This window comes from Lethenteron reissneri, chromosome 53 (assembly GCF_015708825.2).
Source record: "Lethenteron reissneri isolate LAM-NWPU_2019-01 chromosome 53, ASM1570882v1, whole genome shotgun sequence".
NCBI classification, from domain to species: Eukaryota; Metazoa; Chordata; class Hyperoartia; order Petromyzontiformes; family Petromyzontidae; genus Lethenteron; species Lethenteron reissneri.
Window position 1 is genome coordinate 6,032,305 of NC_083831.1, and position 12,100 is coordinate 6,044,404.

Sequence of the window (12,100 nt, forward strand, 5' to 3'; positions counted from 1 at the left end):
TGGCCAATTAATGAGTATATACACGTGGGAGTAAACCGGAACACCTGGAAAAAAACCCCACGCGTGCAAGGGGGCAACAGTATCCCATGCAGCAGAAGGGACAGATGGGGATTAGTCCACGTTTGCTGTACCGTTTCCTGGAAAGCCAGGGCATTGCACCTCGATGCCAATGGGAAGGGAATTTCACAGCATTTGTGCGATCCTCAAACATGTGTGAGCTGCCTTGGATGTGGAGAAACAAATGTTTATGGGAAGGAGGCCTATATATATACGTGCTAACTTTACACATTGACGACGCTCCACGATTGTCTTAATGTTAATACATTGTATATTTTTGTGAACAGAGCCTCACCGCCATCTGGCTTCAGGTCTTCCCCTTGTGACACAGTTGAAATGCCCTTCAGAGAGCCACTCTCACGGCCCCATCGTCGCCAACATCTGACTTGAGGCCTTCCCCCTTGGTCGTCCGTCTCGAGAGCCCGCCTTCATCCTGCACGCGTGTCCCGGTTGAACCTACGTCGCCGGATGGCAGTACCGCGACGGTGGGTTCGTCATACCCGGTGCGCTCCCCACGCGCGCGTCTGTGGGTTTTCTCCGGGCCAATGCCAAAACGAAATCCGGCAAAAAGGTGGTGAAGCATCGTCTTGAGAAGGAGCCTTGTGACTTTCTGAGCCTTCTCGTGAATTAACGGAGAATTATTTATGATTAATGACGGCTTCGGAGAACCACGGTTTAATGTCGGCGTTTTTATTTAATTTGAATTGAACCCATTTAATCAGTCGCGGCAGAGGACGTGCACACATGCAGGAATGATTGGTAGATCTGGAGATCGCGCCCGCTGGGTTGGCTTCGTTTTAAAGTCAGAGCACACACGTTTGTCACTCCGTGACCTTTACAGTGAGTAAACCCTCTTCAGGTGGAGTGGAATTCCTTTCGAGAGACTGACACAGACACACACAGAGACAAAGCCCGCCACGGTCACCCCCTGTGTAGCCACACAGACTAATGGGGCAAGTGTTGTTCGCGAGCAGCACCTGTCAAGAAAGTGGGCTGCTGCTGCTGGTGTCGCTCGCACTACGCCCAGCCACCTTTGTCACCCCTCCAGTTTACATGTTTACACACCGTACCCAGGTCAACCTCGGGCAGGACCAGGGCCGGTTCAGATGTTCGCCACTGTTATTGGCCATGGCTGCGGGAATTGACCTCAGGTCGTCGAGCTCGTAGCGCGGTGCGCTAAGCACTGCGCCACCGCTCCCGAATTTGTATACACAGCCTAACACGCAGAATAACGCCATAATTGACGTGTTGATTCACTTGCACATGCACACGACACGTACGCAGTCACGAACAGATTAACTGCATCGTTACTCATGCACGCACGGGACATGTCTCAGATTTTACGATAACGCAGGCATTATTCTGGGTGCTGGCGCAGTGGCAATGCTCGGGCCTCGCAGTAAGAAGCACATGGGTTCGATTCCAGGGCTCAGGCTCCTCTCTGTGTTGAGTTTGTATGTTCTCCCCTGTTCTGCCATGGGTGTTTTTCCTCTGAGATCTCCCAGTTCCCTCCCACAGCAAAAAAACCCATGATAACAATGTAAAATAACCCCATAAGAACAATTTAAAATAACCCCATAATGTAAAAAACCCATAAGAACAATGTTGAATAACCCCATAACAATGTTAAATAAACCCATAAGAACAATGTTTAAAAAACCCATAAGAACAGTGTTGAATAACCCCATAACAATGTTAAATAACCCCATAAGAATGATGTTTAAAAAACCCATAAGAACAATGTTGAATAACCGCATAACAATGTTAAATAAACCCATAAGAACAATGTTTATAAAACCCATAAGAATAATGTCAAAACCCATTAGGACATTGTAAAGAAAAATCCTAAGGCCAAGTTAAAAATACCCATAAAACAATGTAAATACCATAAGAACAATGTTAAAAAAAAACCTTAAGCCTGTTTCTCCCACCTGAAGAAGGTTGCTTGTGTGGCGATCGAAACGTCGTGATCTATTATTTTCTACCCACGTGACTTTACCGAAAGAACCAAAGAGTCTGGATTCCTGCAGTCACGAAAGCTTCAAATCAAGTTCTATTCACAGGCACTCCGTGAGTGCCGCACACACGCTGCATGTATGTCGAACTTCTTTCGCACCGTACGCAGCCATGCATGCTAATCGGCGGTGCATGTACAGCTCTTTTGTCAATCCACTGCTGGATAAGGTTCACCCTCCCCGCTCCCCGAACGCCACGGAGTGGTGGACCGGCAGGTAGCTTGACCATACCTTATCGCATTGGTCAGTGTGAATTGAAGCCCTGGGGAGCGTCGATGTGGCAGCACAGCACAATATAACAGATTGTACTTCACTCGCTCTGCTGCCGGCGTATGCACCAAAGCCACACAGCAGCCCTTTGATAGGCAACCTGCCGTGCGTGTGGTGGTGGTTGGTGGTGGTCGTCGCCCATCCTCGAGTAGCTATCTCCAGGCTCAACCCCTGCGTAGCTTGAGAGGTCAGCCGAGATCTTGCGCATTGTGGGGTGACGTGGTCCGTAGTCGGAGACGCGGGTAACTTAAAACTCCGGTGAAACTACAGACCGTGAATGTGCGCGTGTCGTATATACGAGATGCTTCGATAAGCGCATTTTTTTACCTATGGGTGGTGTCGTTTTAATAGCTTCGAGGCAACATCATCCAAGCACTTGGCTGATCATGTGCATTTTGTTTTTAATGCTGTGTTTGTATTAACAAAATAGTTTAGCTAACCACATGGCTTGCTTTGATTCGAGTAAATGTGGAACAAAATGAACCCAAAGTGTAGCCTTTAATAGACTGTTGGGGCAAGTGCTGTTAGCGGAGCTACTGTCAAGGCCTTTGTCTCCCCCAAGCTGATGTTTCTACTCGGGCACCTGCAGGTAGTCATTTTAACGCTGAGTCTACCCAGTGGAGGCCCAGTATCGGTTCAGATATTCGTCACCGATTTTGGATGAGAGTGGGAATCGAACTCGGGTCACTGGGTTTCGAAGTGCAGTGTGCTAACCACTGCGCCACCTCTCCCTACAATAGCACACGCTAACAGATACACAGACATACACAGATACACACAGATACACACAGATAAACAATATTACACATGTACACACACGTATACAATAACATACGGGAACACAATAAGACTTACACAAGTGAAGTACCCGTCGAGGACGCTTGACAACGGAGTTGAGGCACACGTATATTTATTTAACAAGTTGCCAGTACAGGACAGCCCTAGAGGGGGTAGCGGCCCCCTCACCCGTATAACTCAGGGAATACCCCTAGCTATCCATAGCCTATCCCCTGAGTCCTCCACTAAGAGCTAGGGGAGGCTGTCTGGCCCGACACTGGTAATCGGGCTCGGTACCCGGAGTCCCAGAGCACTGGCTCTGGTTCACGGGACCACGCCACTGGCTCGAGCCTGATCCCGTGGGGCCCTGATAAGGGCGGCGATCAGGGGGAGTCCAGGGCTCTAGCTACGACGTCTTCCGACTTCTTAGCTTAACTATAACATAACTGACTCAGCCCATATAACGACCCCTTTTTATACCCAACCCTCCTTGAGGGGTGGGGCCCCGGGGGATCGTAACGCCGAACCAGCCCCCCCCCAGGGTGTCTGGCTCGGACGTCGCAGAGGGCATCTCCCTGTGCACACACGTAGCTCCGCCCACTGTGTTTCTTTCCCATAGGCTGCCATGCATAACGGCCCTCTCTCCAACATCCCTACATCACTCCCCCCCGCATAGCTCGCAGCCGTCCCGGCTGCAACAATTTCAACAAATGAATCTTTACCCCTTGACTCCCCCCGTGTGTGCCCCATTTTTTTTCATTTAACAGAACGAGAATTGAACAACAACACTAACAATGCCCCTAAAGGGAGAACAAACCGACGCGCCCCCCCCCCCCGAATAAATACGAAATCCGTAGAGGCAAGATATGTACATTTCCCGGAACCCTCAGCGCACGCACAACACGCACACAAGACGCACACACACACACAGCCATAATACAACAACGCGCCAAGAGCGCCACACGAACGCAGCGTCCAGTAACAATAGCACACGAAAGTGTACCAGAAAACGCAAAAAAAAAATAAAAAAAAATTTTCTTCTTATTTTCGTTTCGTTTTCACTTCTTGTTCGCGTTCCAGTGTTTTTATAAGAGTCTGCGCATTTTAGCGCGCGTCCTTGCCGCAGGCCCGTCACAAGGGCCAACCTCAGATGGCGGACCATTCGGTGGCCGCTGTCCCATCCGAGGCGAGTCCGCAATTGGAGTGGCGGGACCCTCGGCATCCCCCGTGAGGGATGTGCGCGAGCCCGTCATTCCGGGAGAACCTGGGGGCGGGGCAACCGGCAAGACGTCAGGTGAGATCAACAGAGGCGGACCCTCCGGGTCGGTCGACCCCTCACATGCTTGGCCCTGCGCGTGTGGAGCAGAGTCCCGCACCGCAACGAAGGGTTTTAGTCTAGAGGGGTGAACGAACCACCGGCGCCTCCCCCACTTGATACGAACGCACTGCGGTCGCAAAACCTCGACCACCTCGACGGGGCCCCGCCATGGCCGTACCAGTTTCGAGGAGGTCGCAAGCGGTACCTGGGGACAGTGCAGCCATGCCCTGTCCCCTGGCTTCCACTGCAGCACGTGCGCGCGCGCGAGTCTGAGGCGCTCATTCGCCTTTTGGCGCATGCGGGAATTGAGCATGGCAGCATCCCGCGCCTTAGTTAGCTTTTGAAGGTTAAATTTAACGTGCTCGTCCAATTTAATTTTACCTAGAGGCGCGGGGATCTGCAGCTGTGCCCGAACAGGTGGGTCATGTTCGCGACCATACATGAGAAAGAAGGGTGAAAATCCCGTGGCAGCATGGGGGGCCAATCGATATGCTGCCAGGACCCCTTGAATTTGCAAGTCCCAATTGGTCTGTGACTCCGAAACCAGGTGCGACAACATAGACGTGATGGTACGATGCAGACGCTCGACCATCCCGTCAGTTTGTGGGTGATAGGGAGAGGTACGAATCTTCTTTGTACCTAGGAGATCACAGACTTGTTTGAGGAGGTTCCCGGAAAAATTTTTACCCTGGTCGGTCAGCAGCCGCTCCGGAGCACCTTTGTCCATGACGTAGCCTTGGACAAAGGCGTCCACGATGGCTGCTGCCGACTGATTTGCCAGGGGCCAGGCCATAGGCCAGCGTGTGAAGTATTCGACCCCTGTTAGCAAATATCTATTGCCCCTAGGGGTGGCGGGAAACGGCCCCAGGATATCCAACGCTACGAGTTCGTTCACCCTGGAGACTGTGATGGACTGCAACGGCGGGTTCGACTCCCGAGCTGGTGGTTTGCGTTGCGCACACCGGGGGCATGCTGCCAGCAGATCCGTGACATCCCGTGTCATGCCCGGCCAAAAAAAATCCAGCTGGAGCGAGGCGAGGGTCTTTTGGGTACCCAGGTGGAGGAGGCGCTCATGAGCAGCCCACACCACCTTACCCCGTAACCCCGCAGGAACTACCAGCCGGTGACGGTGGGATTTACCGTCCCAATGCATGAGCAAGCCCGCGTGTATTTCCCAATTGTCGGCATCACCCGTCCCACACCCCCTCTCCCTGGCGCGACGACGCAGCGCGAGGAGGGAGGCGTCCTCCATCTGGAGGCGTCCCCACTCAATCACAGGCAACCCAAGCAGGGAATCCCTTCCCTGTTTCCCGATCTCATCGGGGAGCGATGTGTCAACATCGGCGGCGGCCGCCAGGACTGGAACCGTCATGTCCCCAGCTGGCTTGCAACGCCCCGACCCCAGGAGGCATGCGCATTCGGAGGTGGTTGGCATGCGCGACAGAGCGTCCGCATTTGTGTGGCGAATGCCCTTACGATAGGTGGTGTCAAAATCGAAATCCTGGAGGACCTCCAGCCATCGGGACAATTGTCCCGATGGCTGTTGAACCTTCAGGGCGTACTGCAGTGCCGCATGATCCGTACGGACAGTGAAATGCTGACCGTACAGATATGGGCGGTACTGTTGGATGAAGAAAACAATTGCCAACAGTTCTCTACGGGTGACACAATATTTTTGCTCCGCTGGAGACAACACCCGACTGCCGTACGCAACCACCCGTTCCACGCCATCAACCACCTGGGAAAGCACGCCTCCGATACCTGTGTTGCTCGCATCGGTGTCGAGCAAAAACGGCCTCGAAAAATCGGGGTAAGTCAAAGGAGGAGCCTTCACCAATGCATCCCGAAGGGAGCAGAAAGCTACTTCCTCATCCCGACCCCAGTGGAACCGAACCCCTTTTGATGTCAAAGCATGTAGGGGTTTGGCAATTGTAGCAAAATTAGCGACGAACCGTCGGTAATATGAAGCGAAGCCAATAAAACTCCTCACCTCCCCCACCGAGGTCGGAATTGGCCAGGAGCTGACACACTGCGTTTTGGCGGGATCGGTAGCAATACCCGAGCGCCCCACGATGTGCCCCAAATAACGCACTGACTCGCGAAACAAATAGCATTTTTGGGGCTTAAATTTCAAATTAGCAGCCCGCATCCTTTGGAAAACCGCCCGCAGCCTCTGGAGATGTTCGTCAAAGGTTCTTCCAAAAACAATTACGTCATCCAAATAAATCAGGCACGATTCCCATTGCAATCCAGCCAAAACCAATTCCATCAACCGCTGGAAGGTTGCCGGCGCTGAGTGTAAGCCCATCGGCAACCGGTTGAATTGGAACAGGCCGTGCGGTGTACGGAAAGCGGTTTTAGGCTTCGAGTCATCGTCCAGAGGAAGCTGCCAGAATCCCGAAAGTAAATCTAGTGTGGAGAAGAATCGCGCTCCCGCCAAGGCGTCCAGCGATTCGTCCATCCGTGGGAGCGGGTATGCGTCGGCAACCGAAACCTTATTAAGGCGACGGAAATCTACGCAAAACCGCAACGAGCCATCCTGTTTCTTAACCAGGACAATCGGTGCTCCCCAAGGGCTGGTAGAGGGAGAGATAATGTCGGCGGCTAACATGTCATCGACAGCCGACTTGACATGGTCCTTTTCGGCGGGACTCAACCGAAAAGGATTTTGGCGAATAGGCGCGCTGTCACCCGTGTCAATATGGTGACGCAGCAGGTGAGTACAACCCAAATCGTATTTATTCCGACTGAAAACGTCGGAAAATTCCTTTAGCAGCGATCTAAGCCGTTGGCGCTCTAAATTGGACAGGTTCGTCGATCCCGCACAAAGCGCGTCGAGCCACCCTTCATCGCCGTCCGAATGCGGGTGCGTCCGAGCAGCAGTGTCAATGTGGTTCACGGCAGGTTCCTCGCAGGGCACCGGCGTCGCGTGAGCGAGCACAGTCCCTTGGGGAACCACTACTGTCTGCGACCCGACATTGAGGACCGCGATGAAGGGATCCTCGTCCCCCCTTACGATGGTCTGGGCCGGAATTAAATGAGGCCCATTAACCCCGGCCCTAGACGGCCCCAGCACAACACCCTGATCCCCAACACCCTTAGCGAAGGGCCTACGAAGTTTAAGAGGTACCAGCATTTGTGCCCCCGGCGGCACACGCACTGTTTTTACGACGAACGCCGGTACCGTCGCGAACGCCGTCCGAGTCGCTACAGGGGAAGGCAGGAACGCCATACGTCGCCCCGACGGAAGCTCAATGCATCCTTGGTCGATCAAAATACGAATTGGCATCCTGCCCAAGAAGTCCGTCCCCAGCAGGCACGGAACTGCCAGTGAGGAGGAGACAAAAATCGGCCCCGACAATTTGATGTCCCCGATAGAAATTTGCGCTCGAATCTGTCCCACGATGCCGAGAGAGCCCCCGTTAGCGGCATAGAAAGGGACATTAACCGGTAGCAAAGGACGGCTCTGCACCGGTAGAATATTGTAAATTAGTTCCGAAATAATTGTCGCCGATGCCCCTGTATCGACTATGATGCGTACCTCCACCCCATCAATGTAACCGACCACGGCCGACGATCCCGACGCCGCGGCCACCACGCGATGGGCCAACACGGACCACCGCTCGGGCTCGATTTGAGTCCCCGCAGTGATCCGCGCCGGTCCATCGCAGCGCCCCACCGGCCCCCCGTTCGTTACGGTGCGAGAGTGTGCGACAGGTGGGTGCGTTGGCCAAACATGTGAGGTGCCGCGACTCGCCGGATCATGGTGCTGGAGCTTGGGAGGAGGAAGAGGAGGGCCGGCGTCCTGTCGAGGCGTCGTCCCCCGCTGTCGAGGAGAACGGCACCCCGAGGCGACATGGCCCCGGATGCCGCAGTTGAAGCACCGCGGGAGCGCCGATGGAGACGATGGACGGTCGAAACGCCTCGGCCCGTCCCGACCCGGCCGCGCCCCCGTCGTCTGTTGCCGTCGATGGTCGACGGCATAAAGTTCTTCTGACGGAAGGGTGGCTGCAGCCACCGCACGCCCAGCCGATGCCCTGTTTGCCTTTCGCCGCTGCTGCAGAAGGTTGGCGTGGAGGAGTCGCGCAGCCTGGAGGGAGGTCATTTCTGCATCCCCTTGTGCGATGACGACGATGTCGAGGTCGTCCGCCAAGAGGAGGATCTTCTCCGCGACCATTGCGTCCACGCCGTCGTCGTCCATGCGGGGAAAGGCTGTTTTTGCCAGCGCCAGAAGACTTGTCCGGAAAGCCAGAGGCGACTCTTTTTCACCCCGCCTGCGATCGTAGAACTGCTGACGGCATTCGGCTGAAGGTCCATAGACCCCGGCCAGCAGCTGTAGCGCCATTGGTAGTGTAGCCCGCTTCTCTTTTGGCGCCGACGTGAGTGCGGCGAGCGCGTCCCCATCGAGGAGCGCCGGCAGCGCGCAAAGGGCCTCCTCGTCGGACCACCGCGCCATCTCCTGATGGGCGAGGAAGCGTCGCCGGAAGCCGCCCCAGTCACCCTCCGCACCGATGAATTCCTTCAGCGGGGGCAGTCTTTGGTGAAGCGCAGCGGTCGATGTGGACTCCCGCAGGTTGCTTTCACCTCCCTTTGGCGGTGCCTCGGCGCGACTGGCCGATGGCATCGCCTGTCGCGGCAGCGATGACGCATCCTTCGGCTGCGATGACGCTGCAGCCCCGGCGACGGCGATGTCGGAGCCGATGTCTAAGCTGGCCACGCCCCGAACAGCCGCGGCGTCCATGGCGGGAAATTCAAATTGTGAAGTCGCTGAAATGGCGGGAAAGTGCTCCGGCCGCCGGTTCTCCTCGCCCTGCGGTGGACCACCAGCCCCCAACCGCGTAATGCCTTCCAGTGTGGCGGCAGCGGCATAAAGTAGCTCCGCCAGCCGTTCGTGAGCCAGTCGTAGTGCATCTGGCTGCGGCCCCTCTCCATGCTGACGTCCCGGTGAGAAGGCGCCAGGCTCCGGCTGCACCCCATCTTGTTGCTCTGTCTCGGGCTCGGCGATCTCCGCGGCGTCCTCCTCTTGTGGTACCCTGGTCCGAGCTGTATGGCGCGTTTCCATTTTTACCACTTCTGACGCCAGATGAAGTACCCGTCGAGGACGCTTGACAACGGAGTTGAGGCACACGTATATTTATTTAACAAGTTGCCAGTACAGGACAGCCCTAGAGGGGGTAGCGGCCCCCTCACCCGTATAACTCAGGGAATACCCCTAGCTATCCATAGCCTATCCCCTGAGTCCTCCACTAAGAGCTAGGGGAGGCTGTCTGGCCCGACACTGGTAATCGGGCTCGGTACCCGGAGTCCCAGAGCACTGGCTCTGGTTCACGGGACCACGCCACTGGCTCGAGCCTGATCCCGTGGGGCCCTGATAAGGGCGGCGATCAGGGGGAGTCCAGGGCTCTAGCTACGACGTCTTCCGACTTCTTAGCTTAACTATAACATAACTGACTCAGCCCATATAACGACCCCTTTTTATACCCAACCCTCCTTGAGGGGTGGGGCCCCGGGGGATCGTAACGCCGAACCAGCCCCCCCCCAGGGTGTCTGGCTCGGACGTCGCAGAGGGCATCTCCCTGTGCACACACGTAGCTCCGCCCACTGTGTTTCTTTCCCATAGGCTGCCATGCATAACGGCCCTCTCTCCAACATCCCTACACAAGTATGCAATTACACACAAGTATGCAATTACACACAAACACTGGTATACAGTTACACAATTACAGTACACACACGCGCACACACACACTCGCTCACATCTTGACAAGAGCATCATGCTCGAGAGAGCGAGACGCAGGGTGAGTGAGGAGTTTCGAGGTGCCGTTTATTCTTTACACAACCCGAGGCGCATACTTGGCAAGGGGTCCCATTGTATTTTTTTTACTTTACACCTCAGGAAATTAAAAGTGGTGCAAAAGAATGAATGCAGCCGGGAGGCTCCGAGCCAAGCTTTAATCAGCCTGGGAGGTTCCTCCTTTTCCTCTGCTGCTCTTGAATGTCTGGATGCCCCCCTTTTCTCCTGCCAGTCCACCCTCCTCTTTGCCGATGATCGTGTCTCATTTAACATAAATTTTAAAAAATTGTCTCCTTTTCCCTGTGATGTGCACGTCCCACTGAATTGTAAAGAATCTTGACATCTGATAGTTTAGGCGCTACATAAGTCAACATTGTGTTTTTATTTAAGCACCGTTCATTATTCACCCCAGCGTGAGTTTAGTGGAAACGATTCGTGGGCTATCTGTGAAAGGAACACTGTGTCAAGAGTCCGAGCCGGCAGTGTTGAAGACCCTGCGTTTGAGTTCAGGATTCAGCCTCCCGTGATTTAACCCGGCCTCTCAAGTTCTAGTGGGTGATATGCTTCTCACCAGGACTAAAGCAGGAAGTTATTTTTCTCCAATTATATTCCTTAAATAAATGAGACTGAAACTATAACACGTAGGCTTTCACGACCAATATCCATAATAGAGGTGGTGGCGGGTTTTAACGACGCATATTTAAGCGATCTAACCCAAAAAACCTCTTATGGATTGTTGATGGTCTTCAGCGTGGTCGCCAGTGACTGGATGAAAACAACCCCATCATCACATTCAATGCAATGCAATTGGGAATATTTTGACTGTGAGAAGTTAAAACATAAGTCTGACTGCCAAGCTATAAACACCTCTAATTAAACAAATCATCTATTGATGATGCTGCTGCTGCGTTGGCAGAGGTGCACAATTAACACTATATATTTTTTTTTACGTGACGTTTTGGTTAATTGCCCTTTATAGCACGTAAATGAACACATCTATGGCAGGGCGTGTGGGAAGGTGACACCAGCACTTAGTTGTGGGCGAGGGGCAATTCAAGACGTCTCAGAAGTACAAAATAAACGTTTTATTTTATTTGACCAGGTAATGTCCACTGAGCTGTATAACTCTTTTCAGAAGTGACCTGACTATCACAAATGATAGCTCAAAGTAATGGCTTGTCGCGTGGAAATTTATATCAGCAGACAAATACTTGAAACGCGTGACGTCGATTCTAAATGTGGAGGGAAAAACTGGAGGACCTGGAGAAAAATCCACGCGACCACAGGAAGAGAGACACGCAAACTCTAAATATACAGCAGCAGGCGTCAGGGTCGGGATCGAACCCACGACCTTGGTTCCAGGCGAGGTAGTTAACATTTGCGATGTCAAATTTCCAGAGGCTGCTCTCCAAAACGAGTTGGTGCGATGCCCTCTGGTCGAGTTCAGAGTAAATGCTGTACGATTTCCTGGTTAGATTAATAGCATAGTGTGGTGCGATTAATTCGAATTCTAGGCTTTGTGAGAGGCATTTATTTGAGGAAAGATGAGATGCAAATTTGAATAATCATTTAATCTCAGCAGCAGCGGGGGTAGCGAGGTGTCAGATTGCCTGGGGAACGGTGCCAGGTGCCTAGTGCGGAGGACACTGCCAATACCCTTAACAAAGATCCCCCGTATAGCCTTGATATGTTTTTGGGGCAAGTGCTATTAGCGATTCTCGCACCTATGAAGGCCGGCAGGGCACACGAAGAGATAGCTGGGTGGCTAGAACCTCGCCCGGCCACCTTTGTCTCCCTGGTGGCGATGTCTAACACATCGCTCAAGGTACTAATGTGAGGCTGAGTCGACACTCGTGAAGGATCAGATCA